This window comes from Ursus arctos, unplaced genomic scaffold (genome assembly GCF_023065955.2).
Source record: "Ursus arctos isolate Adak ecotype North America unplaced genomic scaffold, UrsArc2.0 scaffold_13, whole genome shotgun sequence".
In the NCBI taxonomy this organism is placed as follows: domain Eukaryota; kingdom Metazoa; phylum Chordata; class Mammalia; order Carnivora; family Ursidae; genus Ursus; species Ursus arctos.
Window position 1 is genome coordinate 54,917,180 of NW_026622797.1, and position 14,155 is coordinate 54,931,334.

Sequence of the window (14,155 nt, forward strand, 5' to 3'; positions counted from 1 at the left end):
CAACTGCCTATTTAAAACTTCTTCCTGGATGTATTCAACCACAAATATTTACCAAGGACCTAAGGTGAACATGATATCACTAGTTCTCTACAAAAAAAGCTCACCTTCCAGTGGTGAAAGTAAGAATGTAAAACATGTATCCTACAACGGAAACAATCGTAAGTTATAATCAATGCCATGATGAAAAAAAGAGACTGATAAAATAGATTTTCGTTAATCAGGGGAGATCATAAGAAAATGACATTTAAGCTGCAGCAGAAGGAAGAGAAGAAGCTAATCATATAAAAAAGTGTACAGAACATATTCCTGGCATAATTCTTCCTGTGTCCAAAATATTTAATGAAGTCCAACATGATTTCTGATAAGTAAGAGGGTTTGAGAGTGGACAGAGTGAGGTTTGTGAAAATATGCAGTGATAAGACCCTATAATGAGCCATAATAAGAAGTGTGATTTGATTTTAAGTATAAGTGCAGTGAGAAACCATTGAAAATTTTTAATTAGTAAGGAGTGATGTGACTTGATTGAGATTGGAGAAAGTTCATTTATTACTATCTAATAATGGACCAGAGGGGAGCAAATGTGGAAGTTGGGAGAGGGGTTATTTTGTGTAATGATCCATACTCAAAGTCCTGCATAGAGTGGGCAGCAGTAATGAAGAGGAATGGGGCACCTGGGTGGCTCAGTTGGTTAAGTGTTTGCCTTCCGCTCAGGTCATGGTCCCAGGGTCCTGGGATGGAACCCCTCATTGGGCTCCCTGCTCAGGGGGGAGTCTGCTTCTCCCTCTCCCTCTGCTCCTCCCCTCTGCTTGTGCTCTCTTTCTTTCTTTCTCTCTCTCAAATAAATAAAATCTTTAAAAAAATAATAAAGAGGAAAAGGAGGTAGAATTTAAATTACACTTTAAAATAGAATCAGGACAGAAAACACCATTTTTAACATTGTTGACTTATGTAGATTTGTATCCCAATGAGCCAAAATCCACCTCACTTTAACTTCCAGCCATTGATTCTTTCCTCTGGAGACATAAAATAAGACTTAATCTCTTACCTCACTCCACTATCTGACATAAAACTCTATGATACATTCATTTAAACTCCATAACACAAAACATTACTGTTATTCTGATGAATATGTGGTTAGACCACTGGAGGACTTATGGATAATAGTTGGGTTTCTTGCCTGAATCAATAGTGATAATATTTAACTTGATGGGGGAGACATGAAGTAGGAAACAGGTTGGTGAAAAAAAATAAAGATTATGTATGGTTTACTTGTGATCTGTATTATAATCTTGGGGACACATTGGAGATAGCAAGTAGTCATTTGGATTTTCAAGTTTTGAGTTCAGAGGAAAAGTTTAATTGAGGATATGAATTTGGAGGTCATCTACCTAAAGGTAGTATTTAAATTTTTGGGAAGTGATGATATTGCTTACTGAGAGTATGTGGTAGGAGAGAAGAATCACAGGGCCAGCCCCTAAGAAACCCAGCATTTTCAAGCAGAACCCATAAAGGAAACTCAAAACATTTTATAGCTATCCAATTCCTTGGATTCCCATGGCTTTTATTTGCACAAAATCAGGTTATTTGAATACATGTAAGCATTAAATTAGCCTAAGAAATGATTGTTGTTAAGTAATAATAAAATGTGGTAATATAGCTAAAAGCCAAACCAACATAATACAACACTGTAAATATTAATAATACAAGATGTAAGACTAGTAAACCCACAAATGGACCCACAACTGTATGGTTAATTAATATTCAACAAAGCAGGAAATATCCAATGGGATAAAGACAGTCTCTTCAACAACTGGTGCTGTGAAAACTGGACTGCAACATGCACAAGAATAAAACTGGATTACTTTCTTACATCATACACAAAAATAAACTCAAAAAGGTTGAAAGACCTAAATGTGAGACAGGAAACCATCAAAATCCTAGAGAAGAACACAGACAGTAACCTCTTTGACATTGGCCATAACAACTTCCTACTAGATATGTCTTCTAAGGCAAGGGAAACAGAAGCAAAAATGAGCTACTAGAACTTCATCAAAATAAAAAATTTCAGCACACCGAAGGAAACAATCAACAAAACTAAAAGGCAACATTCGGAGTGGGAGAAGATATTTGCAAATGACGTATCTGATAAGGGGTTAGTATCCGAAAATATAAAGAACTTATAAAACAGAACACCCAGAAAACAAATAATCCAGCTAAAAAATGGGCAGAAGACATGAATAGACATGTTTCCAAAGAAGATATACAATGACTAACAGACACATGAAAAGATATTCAACATCACTCATCATCAGGGAAATACGAATCAGAACTACAATGAGATACCACCTCACACTTGTCAGAGTGGCTAAAATCAAGAACATAGAAACAACAGATGTTGCTGAGGATGCGAAGAAAGGGGAACCCTCTTACACTGTTGATAGGAATGCAAACTGGGGCAGCCACTCTGGAAAACAATATGGAGGGTCGTCAAAAAGTTAAAAATAGAACTACCCTATGATCCAGCAATTGGATCATACTTAAGTATTTACTCAAAAGAATATGAAAATACTGATTTGAAGGGACACACGCACCCCAGTGTTTATAGCAGCATTATCTACAATAGCCAAATTGTGGAAAGAGTCCAAATGTCCATTGATTGATGAATGGATAAAGAAGACGTGGTGTATACACACACAGACACACACACATACACACACACATAAAGACACACACACAATGGAATATTAGCCATAAAAAAAGAATGAAATTTTACCATTTGCAAAGAGGTGGATGGAGCTAGAGAGTATTATGCTAAGCGAAATAAATCAGAAAAACCATAAGATTTCACTCACGTGGAATTTAAGAAACAAAACAAAGGAGCAGAGGGGGGAAAAGGAGGAGGGGGCCGTAAACCAAGAAACAGACTCTTAAGTATAGATAATAAACTGATGGCTACCAGAGGGGAAGTGGGCGGGGGTTACATAGGTGATGGTGATTAAGGAGTGCACTTGTGATGAGCACAGGTGTTGTATGGAAAGGTTGAATCACTATACTGTACACCTGAAATTAATATTACACTGTATGTTAACTAATTGGTATTAAAAAAAAACTTTAAAAAAACATGCTGTAAGCTAAATAAAAATTCAAACTGTACTTCATTTAGAATACAACCTGGGATAGACTTCAGTTCTGCTTGAATACAAGCTTGTTAAAAGTCAAGAATATTGATTGTAGAATTGTTTTTCTAAACAATATGACATTGTAAAACTTGAGTTATTTTGTTTTAATACCTGAAGTTGTTTATGATAAAGTATACTCAGTGAAAATATGTTGTGCATAATATAGTAAAACAGGAGATAATCACAGAAGATAATGTAGGAGAAAAATCTAGATGCCTTTGGGTATGCTGATGACTTTTTAGGTATAACCCCAAAGTTGTGATTCATGAAAGAGATATATTGAAATGAAAAACTTCTCTTGAAAGACACTATCAAAAGAGTAGGAAGATAAGCAACAGACTAGAAGAAAATATTTGCAAAAGACATATCTGATAAAAAGACCAATATCAAAAGTGTACAAAAAAACCCTATAAAACTCAACAGTAAGAAAACAGAGAACCTGGTTAAAAAATGGCAAAGACCTGAACATATGGCAAAAGAAAATATAGAGATGGCAGATAATCTAAAAAGACACTCAATATCATTTGCCATTGGGAATTGCAAATTATAACAAGAATAAGATATGGTTACACACCTATTAGAATGGCCAAAGTCTGAAACATTGACAATACCAGATGCAGGTGAGAATATGGAAAACTAGGAATTCTCATTCATTACTGGTAGAAATGTAAAATGTGACTCAGCTAATTTGGGAAACAGTTTAGCAGTTTCTTACAAAACTAAACATACTCTTACCATATGATCCAGCAAATGCATTCTTTGGTATTTACTTAAACAAGTTGGAAACTTGTGTTCACATACAAAAACCTGAACACAAATGTTTATAGTGAGTTTATTTGTAATTGCCAAAACTTCAAAGCAACCAAAGTTGTCTTCAGTAAGTTAGTGGATAAATAAAATGTGGTTCATCCCTATAGTGGAATATTATTCAGCACTAAAAAGAAATGAGCTCTAGTTCCATCCACATTGTTGCAACTAGAGGGTATTATGCTAAGAGCAAAAAGCCAATCAGAGAAAGACAATTATCATATGATCTCACTCATATGTGGAATTTAAGAAACAAAACAGAGGATCATAGGGGAAGGGAGGGGAAAATAAAACAAGATGAAACCAGAGAGGGAGACAAACCATTAGAGTCTCTTAATCATAGGAAACAAACTGAGGGTTGCTGGAGGGGAGGGTGGTGGGAGGATGGGGGAACTGGGTGATGGGCATTATGGAGGACACATGATGTAATGAGCACTAGGTGTTATATAACACTGATGTGTCAGTGACCTCTACCTCTGAAACCAATAATACGTTATGTTAATTAATTGAATTTAAATTTAAAAATGGGAGTAAAAAGAAAAAATAAAAAGAAATGAGCTATCAAGCTATGAAAATATATGGAGATCCTTAAAAGTGTATTACTAAGTGAAAGAAGCCAATCTGAAGAGACAACATACTGCATGATTCCAACTACATGACATTCTGGAAAAGGCAAAACTGGAGAGACAGTAAAAAGACCAGTAGTTGCCGGTGATTAGCAGGGAAGCTATCACAAACAGGCAGAGCAGAGAGGATTTTTAGGGATGTGAAACTGTTTTGTATGAAAGCATATAGGTACGTACATGTCATTGTTCATGTATCCAAGCCTATAGAATGTACCACATGAATAATAAACCAGGTTGTAAACTACGGACTTTGATTGATGTATTTGGTTGATGTATCAATGTAGGTTCAACAATAGTAATAAAGGAACTACTCTGGTGAAGATGTTGATACTAGGAGGGGTTGTTCTGTTCTGAGGCCAGTAGGTATAGAGAACTCTCTGTACATTCTACTCAATTTCGCTGTGCACCTAAAATTTCTCTAAAGATAAAATCTATTTTTAAAAAGATACATTTATCTTTTACTATAATTCTACAAATAAATATGTAGAACACTCTCTCCTGGTTCTTTGACCCTGGAGGATTCCTCATCAACAGTATTATCTAGGTTCTTGTGTACTCAGAAATATTTGGGCTGTAGCCTTTGTGCTTCTGTGATAGCTTACATAGATTAAATTTTTTTTTTAATTTTCTTATCTTGATTACAGATATTTTTATTCTCTGTTTTTTTTTTTTTTTTATTCTAACATTGAATATTTCTTTGGAAAAGTCTGAGGCCAGCCTGGAAATTTTTCTATCATAGGTGACTTACTTGGTTTTGGCTACCCCAAAGATTCTATTTTCATAATTTATTCATGTATTTTTGTATATTTTTAATACTCTTATAGTGTGGTAACTGCATTGGGATAAATTTTGATATGAACTTTATTTTTCTCTGGCACATGCTGTGTTCTTTTACAATATACATTAGCTTCTTTATTTCAGAAAAAATCTTCATCAGGTAAGTTATACATATAAATATTTGTGGGTTTTTTTCCATTATTATATATTCTATATATGAGAAATCCAAAATTTATGTGTTGAAAGTATTTTGCCCACTTTTAACTAATCTTTATTTAAAATTTCTTCGATTCTATTTGTTTTTGCTAGTTTTTCTCATTCATATGTCTATGTCACCTATGTATTTTACTCAATGGCTATTTTCTTTTGTGTTAATTTTTAATTCATCTTTTCTTTCTAATGTTTTTTGAGCTTCAATAGCTCATATTTCTTCCCTTATTTTGTCACATTATATCTTATTTATTATATTCCTCATTTGTCTTTTTCTTTGCACAGGAAAATAGATAAATAATTATATCAATTTCTCTGTTTCTCCCCTATAATTTTGTGTATGCTGAGTCAGATTTATGTTTATTACTGGTCATGGAACCAATTGGATTATCCCTGCTATTTGCAGAGATCTCCTGTGAATGAAGGATACATACATTCTTCTAGGCTTCATGGTTCCCTACTCCATTGTGAACTTTATTGCCTTACTAGAGCTGTATGCTGTGCATTGCAATGGTTTCTGTCTATATTTAACTCTGCTTAACTGAAAAGAATTATTTTCATGAGTGCTTCTGTCACCAGACCTGGTGGCCCCACTCATTGCTACACCTAAAGGATTTACCTTCAGGTTGAGTCCCTCTTCCTTTCATACCTAGTATCTTTATATCTTTAGGGATGTTTTACTTTTCTCTCTGTATTTTCAGCACCACTGTACGTCAAAGTTTTGAAAATTAATGCTATTGTTTAGGAATGAACATTGTGCTTATATTTCTTCCCTCTTGGTTCACTTTTCATTTAATCATAGTTTCAAACTGAGAAGATAACTGTTTTGGGGTAATTAGTCTTAAATACAACTATCTTGGCTGTACTAAATATATGAAATATATTTTGAAAAACAGCATTTTTGAGAAAATTATTCATGGATAAGATGACCCAAAAGTATAGTTAAAATATTAAAATTTACAATGAAAACAATCATTTGGAATGAATGACACTGTTGGAAACAAATAACACTATAGGTTCTAGATTACTAAGAACAAAATAAATTGGTTAGGGGTGGGGAGAAGAAGCCTAAAAATGCAGGAAGTAAGGAAAGTGATTTGTAGAAAATTTCTTCCAAATAAGACCCAAATCACTGGGAATTATAAATGGAATAGAAGAATTAAGATGCAATTACTGAATATAAGGACTAAGACAATCCTATACACAGATCATAATGGATCTCCTTCAGCTTAAGAATCTGACTGAAAATTGCATTACAAACTTCATATGACCTTGTTAAATTGGACTTACGAAAATTCTCAAAATTGATAAATGGGACTTTTTGAAAATTTGAGATTCATTATTAACTAATTAGATTGCTCATGTAAGATTTTATTGTTTATGTAGTCAGAAGAGGGGAGATTACTGAAAATAGAACAAAAGTGGTGAGTATGCTATTAAGTTGGTTACATTGTTTTCAGATATTTTAATTGAAAAGTTGCCAATGAATTTTTAATATATCACTGCCCCTTATTCTGGTGCATCTCCATTGACCCATAGCTTTTTAATATATTGGGTAACATTTTCTCAAAGTGCATTAATATGTATGTGCGTGTTTATAGTGACCCACAGTATGAAAAATTATAAAAGTTTGTCATACTATGTGTTAGTGAAATATGTATTTGTTAAATATTCACTTATTAATAGAAAATAGTCGATAATTTTATGGTGTTTCAGTTCACACTAGAATATGCATGCCCTCTTGAAGGACTTTTGTAATATTATTTTCAAGTAGTATTCATTATTTGGAAATAAGTTTATATTTATATTTGAAATATTTGAAATAGAATTTATATTTGAAAATAGAATACATATGGTTTTTTTTATATTTATATTTGAAAATAGAATACATATGGTTTTTCTAAACAACATAAGTGTTATTTTCCTCATGAACATAAGTGTGTGTGTGTGTGTGTGTGTGCGTGCGTATCAGCTTCTTTGTTTTGTGGTTTGCAATAATATTTTATAGAATCATGGATTATTTCTTTAATTTACTCTGTTGTATGGAGTTAAAAAGATCCAAATGAAAGCATTTCTTTAATTAGTACCAACTGCTTTTTTAATCAACTTGAAAAACATGTATTTTAATTCAGATTTCCTCAGAGTAAATGAAGCATTGCCTACCCCTTTTTAGTATTATTTGAAGCTCCTAAAATGCTGAAATGTCACCACTAAAAGGAATATAACATTTCCTCTGATGTATCAAAGGAAAAAAAATCTTGCCTGGGATAAGTCTAAGAATATGAGAATGGTTTACACTATCAAATATGTTAACAGATTAAAAGATCTTTTCAGCATATGCTGGACAATGTTTTATTAAAATTTTATTTCCAGTGATAAATACTTCTAAGACAGTAATCATTAAACAAATTTCCTTGTCTTTATGACTTGTAATCTAAAATGTCTATAGAAAAGAATGTGTAATAACAATACCTTATTTTGTATAAGCTGAACTTCTGAAAAAAGTTTTAAAATCATGCAAAATTAATTGCAAAGCTATTTAAATGTAAATAGGTTGAAATCATGTATATTTTGAAATGCAGTTAATAATAAATGTTAATTTATGTTCTCTTTATTATGATGTATTTGTGTCATGTTTAAATGTTGAGAGGGTGTTAGAGTTTGTGAATCCTATGAATTTAAGTTCTGAACCCAAAAGTGTTCTAAAATTAAGTGGAAGCCATACAGAATATGTTCTTAATATATCTAATATAAAATTAAGAAAGCTGATACTGTCTTTCAATGTCACATATTATATTTTTATTAAATTATAGTTTTATTTTTTAATATTATTTCATCAATAAAACAATTGGTACATAACTAGACAATTCAGTTAAAATCCTGTTTATAGGTAAACATCAGAAATGAAAAGCCTGTTTATATTTACATAAAAGTAATTTCATCTTAATGTGAATTAGAAACTACATAATTTCAGAGACTTTATTGCAAATAATGACATTTGCATTTGTCTACAACTGGTATTTGTAAGATTATAGATTGAAGAAAAAGATTACTAGTCATGTAGAACTATGTGACTATGATGGGGTTAAAATTCTGAGCTTCCTTTTTCTTCTTCTTTTTTTTTTTTAATATTTTATTTATTTGACAGAGAGAGACACCGCGAGAGAGGGAACACAAGTAGGGGAGTGGGAGAGGGAAAAGCAGGCTTCCCACTGAGGGAGCCCGATGCAGGGCTCGATCCCAGGACCCTGGGATCATGACCTGAGCCGAAGGCAGATGCTTAATGACTGAGCCACCCAGGTGCCCCTGAGCTTTCCTTTTCTTTATAGAATATCTTCCATTTGAAGTTTGGAGAGAAAATGTAGGGAAACATATCCACTAAAGATATTCGTGTGCAATGCTTAAAGGTAGATTTAAATATTTTGTATCTTTTTTGACAATCAAATTATTCTTATTAATGAATTATTAAGTGTAATTAAAATAAGCAGAGAAATAAATTCCTCTCTATTGGACCTGGAATATTTCCTTTTTATTTCACTAGTCTTGATTTTATTTTAATTTCTTAAATATTTCAAGAACTCTTAAGTTGTGGCAATATAGTCAGTTATATTTCAAATAAAGATGTGATTTAATGTGCCATAAAGTATATGTCAAAAATCCCTAAACACAAAAAATAAGATGCATAAATAAAATTATAGTGCAGGCTGACTAAAAGTCACATAGCAGTTCATCCATTAATTATAGCTATTATAATGATTAATTTCCTGGAGATATTCATTTAAACATTGTTTAATAACAAAAAAATTTCAACTTTATCATATATGTTTTGCAAGTATGCTAAAATTAATTCCTTACTAGTTAGTGCAATCTTTTGGGACTACAGATCTGCCTTGATTATTGATGCTTTACTATCCTCAGTCCTTTGAACTAGTAAATTGTGTTTCTCTGCCTCTTACAAGGAATAAGAAACACTAGATAACTTATAAATTCAAGAAGTTTCTAGAACAGAAGCAGAAGTGGCAGGGTAACCAGCTGGCCTGAAACCTAAAGAGAAACTTATGCCCACAAAGAAGAGAAGCAAGCACAACCTTACCTGGGATCCCTGGAATAGATGCAATCAGAGGCCAGTAGAAAAATTGAGAAAGAATGGTTGATGAATTAGTGTAGGTCAGTTGTGTACTACAAGAGATTGTGAAGCCCAGGGTGCAGCAGAGATTTGGAGGCTATGCTCTCTGGAGAATGTTAGTAAAAAGTTTAGGTAAATGTTTATGTGCAGTGTAGATTTATGGGAGTAGGAATGCAGCCACAGGGGGAGCAGCATGAAACTCCACAGGGATACTTCTCTCCTATCTTACTGTGGAACAAGTCTTGATCTATTGTGGAATGACAATATGACACTGTCACCCTTACTGGTGAAAACCTATTGGAACCGGTAGAAGAAAATGGAAAATAACCCTGTATCTGAGGTAGGGGCAGGAACATGTGCTAGACCTAGAGCTGTAGAGGGAGGGGGACAGGCATGCTGGGGAAGCCACACAGGGAGACACAGGAATATGGTACCTTCCAAAGATTGAGCCCTAGTAAATAGTAACAACAAAGATATCTGTAATGCTTTACCCTTCTCCCTTAGACTAACAAGTTTGAGTAACAAATAGCAGCAAAATAATATTGAGAGAAGTACAGGGAAGTGATAAGAGAATGTAAGGAAAGCCTCCCTGAAGGGCAATGCAAAGGAAAGACCTAAAGTCAAGGTTAGAACATCAAAGGGATGAAAACACAATACCAGCCCCTAACTTGACACTGTATTGCTAGAAGCATTAGAAACCTGTGGTGGACTGAGCATTACCATATTAAATGATCCTCAAACCCAGCTTAACTCCTAACTAGATTAACTCAAATCCTTTTACTAAAGACATAGCAGAGGGAAAGATGTTAACATTTCCAGGCTAAACACTGGTCACCAAAGCATTCACTGTTCCACTCAATATGTCTAGTTTTCAACAACAACAAAATTATAAGGCACACAAAAGGTAAGAGAAAACAACACATTTTCAAGAGACAAACCAGTTATCAGAACCAGACAGATATGACACATCTATTGGAACTAGCTGACAAGAGAATTAAATGTTTAAAATATTAAAGACTAAAGAATATGATGAACAGTATAAAAGATCATGTGAGTAATTTCAGCAGAGAGTTGGAAATTATAGAAAAGAATGAAATGGAAAGACCACAAATGAATAATCAGTAATAGAGAATACTTTGGGTGGGCTTGCTCATCAATAGATTAAATACAACTGAGGAACGAATGAGTGAACTTGAAGATAGGCCAGTAGAAATTAGCAAACTTAAACAACAAAGAGAAAAAAGTTAAAAAACAGTGCACCCAAGACTATCATTTGTCAAGAAATGTATAATTAGAAGAATGTATAATTGCAGAAATATGGCCAAGAATTTTCTAAATCTAATGACAACTCCCAAAGCATAAATCAAATTAAAATAGCACCAACTAGAATAAATACGTAGCGAAACAAATAAGCAAACAGAAACCTAGGTATATTGCATAGAAATTTTTGAGAACAAAAGGCAAAGAGAAAATCTTGACAGAAAGAGACACATTACGAACAGAGAAACAAAGATAGGAATTATAGCAGACTTCTTGTCATAAACTATGCGTAATATGACAGAGATATCTCTAAAGTGCTAAAAAGTAAAATGAAACAAAACAAATAAAAATCCCTTTCATGTCATAATTCTATAAGCAGAATATAAGATTTTAGTTTTTAATAAACCTTGAAATTGGAATAAATTCTGTAATATAGTAGTATTGTGCCTTTTTTTTTTTTTGGTTGATGATTTATCATAATTTAAGACATTAACATTAATGAAAGATGGGCAAAAGTGTACTGAAATTCTCTGTGTGATCTTTTCAACTCTTAATAATTAACAAAAAGCAAATGAGTCATTCAAAACCAAATAGCTACACAATGGCCAGTTTTAGAAGGAAGACTACTTCATATTTTTAGTTACTGCCTATTTTAATTATATGTTAAATTTGTAGGAAATCTTTACTATATGCCTTTAACTTTAGAAACTAAATTTATTTTTATTTTGGTGAATTTCAGAAGTCAGTGGATTTTGGTATGGATTCTTTTTTCCCCCCATATATTATAAGTAGTTTCAAAAAGAAACTTAAGATAAATTTGTATGGCTCGTAAGATGTGTGACATAAATGTAGAAGTTTTGAAACATATGCTGATGAAAATGTGAATAAGAAGGTAATTTACTAAGTACAAGTTTGGGTTCTGGAACAAAGACATTTGTATTTGACCAAGTTTAAATCCATGCTTTACTTAATCTTGAGTACTTTAGCTTGGAATCCAAGTTTTTTTTTCTTTTACTATATTTTCTGTATCTTCCTCAAAACACCAGCTCTCTCTTAGGTGTTCTTATTTTCCTTTCCTCCCTATTCTGTAACTCCAGTCAACTATTTAGTTATTATGGCACCTTCTAGATTGTGTGTGGTATGTATGTATGTGGTTGTGTGTTTGTTTCTCCCCTACTTTACTAAGCTGGTATTTGTTTCTAATAAATTTATCCATATATTCAAGAATACATTGTATCTTTGTCTTGTTTTCATCTTCTCCAATAAACTTTCACTTTTCCTGTGTCTCTATCTATACTTATGGCACATGAAATGCTGTTAATTCATGTCTGCCTAGTGAAATCTAGCTTATCCTAAATGGTCTGAATCCTTTGCTAATAACTTTATTAATAATTTCCTGATCACTTACAATTAGAAATTCTCATTTTTATTTATAACTGTAGTTCATTGAGTGTTCTGTGCTTATTTTATATCCACTGTTTTATTTTCACATCATTTGATATAAATATTCCACCTATTCAGCTATCCAGTGGTGGACTAGGACAAGTTGGTTAGTCTCTTGGTTGCAGAACATTTCTGTTACAAATGAGAGTATTTAAAAACATTGACTAATTCAGTTATCTCTTGTCTGTCCTCAATTTTTGGATGATTTAAGTATTCTTTAAAAAGCAAGCAATTGTGGGGCGCCTGGGTGGTGCAGTCGTTAAGCGTCTGCCTTCGGCTCAGGGCGTGATCCCAGCGTTCTGGGATCGAGCCCCACATCAGGCTCATCCGCTAGGAGCCTGCTTCTTCCTCTCCTACTCCCCCTGCTTGTGTTCCCTCTCTCGCTGGCTGTCTCTCTGTCAAATAAATAAATAAAATATTAAAAAAAAATAAAAAGCAAGCAATAAAAAGAGATAAAAGTCTATTTATTGAGTCTTACTGACCAAACAGAAAAGAGACTTTTATATCCATCACGTTTCTTCCTTCTATGTGAGTAGCTTTTGTTTTAGGTACTGTAGTTTCATTTGTTCTTCTCCAGCCTCTTCAAGGTTAGAACATCACTAAAAGTAATCTTTTATTCCTCTGAATCCTATGTGTGTGAAAGTAAAATGGATACAGTGATACATGCCCTGTTCACCTTAAATGTGACTATGAAGATCAAACCAGTAATTGTGTACATAAAACCGCTTAGGATATTATCTGTGCTCTACTAATTTAAAGTAATGGTAACAGACCAGAATATTTATTTTTAAATAGCATGAAAGTCCCACATATCAACAGTTTTAAGATATTTCTAGATATATTATAATTGATTCCAATTTACAGATGATGTATAGGAAAGAGGCTTTGGAGCTGGATAGATCTTTCCTCACATTAACATGGCTTAGAGATGGAGACTGAGCTACAATGAAATGTTGCAGTGGCATTATTCTTTTATTCTTTTTCAATGAATGTGTCACCAAATCAAAAGGATATTCCATTTCTTTCTTACTAACTTTAGTAATTGTTAATCTGTTTTTGGAAGTTCATAAGTCTCCCACTAAAGACTGTACAAGTTTAATATTGTAGGATAAAGGTTATATTAATTAACAATTTTCTTATTCACATGAAATTTGACATAAAATTAATATATCCTTTTTGTGGGTGACATCGATTCCTTATTTAAATCTATATGAATTTTTTTTTAAAGAATGGATATTGCTGGGGCTCTCAGATGGCTCAGTTGGTGATTGACACTCTTGATTTCGGCTCAGGTCATGATCTCAGGGTTGTGAGATCAAGCCCTGCTTCGGGCCCTGCACTGGGCATGGAGCCTTCTTAAGATTCTCTCTCTCCCTCTGCCCCCACCTTCTCTCTCCCTCTGAAAAGAAAGAGAAAGAAGAAAGAAAGAAAGAAAGAAAGAAAGAAAGAAAGAAAGAAAGAAAGAAAGAAAGAAAGAAAGAAAGAAAGAAAGAAAGATTGAGAGAGGGTGGGGGGGGGAGGGAAAGAGAGAGTGAGGGAGGGAGGATGGGAGGGAGGGAGGGAGAATGGGAGGGTTGAAGGACAGAAGGAAGATGAGAAAACAAATGGATATTGCAATAAACTTCCTTTTACATTAAGGATAATTATATTAATATTGTTCACAGTGACTAAGATAGGCTTAAAGTTCCCCTAAGCTTGACTAAACTTTAGGCAGGATTTTTTCACTA